Source organism: Lupinus angustifolius, chromosome LG14 (genome assembly GCF_001865875.1).
Source record: "Lupinus angustifolius cultivar Tanjil chromosome LG14, LupAngTanjil_v1.0, whole genome shotgun sequence".
NCBI lineage: Eukaryota > Viridiplantae > Streptophyta > Magnoliopsida > Fabales > Fabaceae > Lupinus > Lupinus angustifolius.
In genome coordinates, this window is record NC_032022.1 from 11073427 (window position 1) to 11074346 (window position 920).

The window sequence follows — 920 nt, forward strand, 5'->3', positions numbered from 1 at the left end:
CTTATCTTCCCCTTCAAACTCAATATCCACAAATAACGCGGTTGTACTCGTCTCAAATATGGATTTTAAATTTGGGTCATAAAATTTATAGCCCCTTGATTTTTCAGAGTAACCAATAAAGTAATTGCTCACTGTACGGAAGTCCAATTTCTTTTCATGAGGCCTATAAGGCCTTGCCTCAACTGGACATCCCCACACATGAAAATGCTTTTGACTAGACTTTCGCTCAGTCCAATGCTCATAAGGTGTTTTGGCAGTTGCCTTAGTTGGCACCCTATTAAGAATATAAGCTATAGTCTTAAGTGCCTCTCCCCAGAGTGACTCTGGTAAGGTAGAGTGACAAATCATACTCCTCACTATATCCTTAAGAGTCTGGTTTCGCCTTTCAGACACACCATTCATACTAGGTGATCCTGGCATGGTGTACTGTGGGACTATACCACATTCCTCTAGGTATTTGGCAAAAGGCCCTAGACGTTGTTCACCTGAACCGTCATATCTACCGTAGTATTCACCACCACGATCAAATCTGACGTATTTAATCCTTTTGTTGAATTGATTTTCAACTTCAACCATAAAAGTTTTGAACATGTCCAATGATTGAGACTTTTCATGAATAAGAAAAATGTATGCATCATGAGAATAATCGTCTATGAATGATATGAAGTATTGTTGACCATTCCAGGAAGCCATATGGAATGGCCCACAAATATCTGTATGTATCAATTCTAAGATGTCTGAAGCTCTATACACACCAGATTTTGATTGTTTGGTCTATTTTCATTTTATGCATTTAACGCAAACACTAAGGTTTATCAAGTCAATGGAATCCAAAATCCAATATGACACAAGACGTTCAATTCTCTTTTGAGAAACGTGACCTAGGCGCTTGTGCCATAATGCACCTGAATTATTATTTT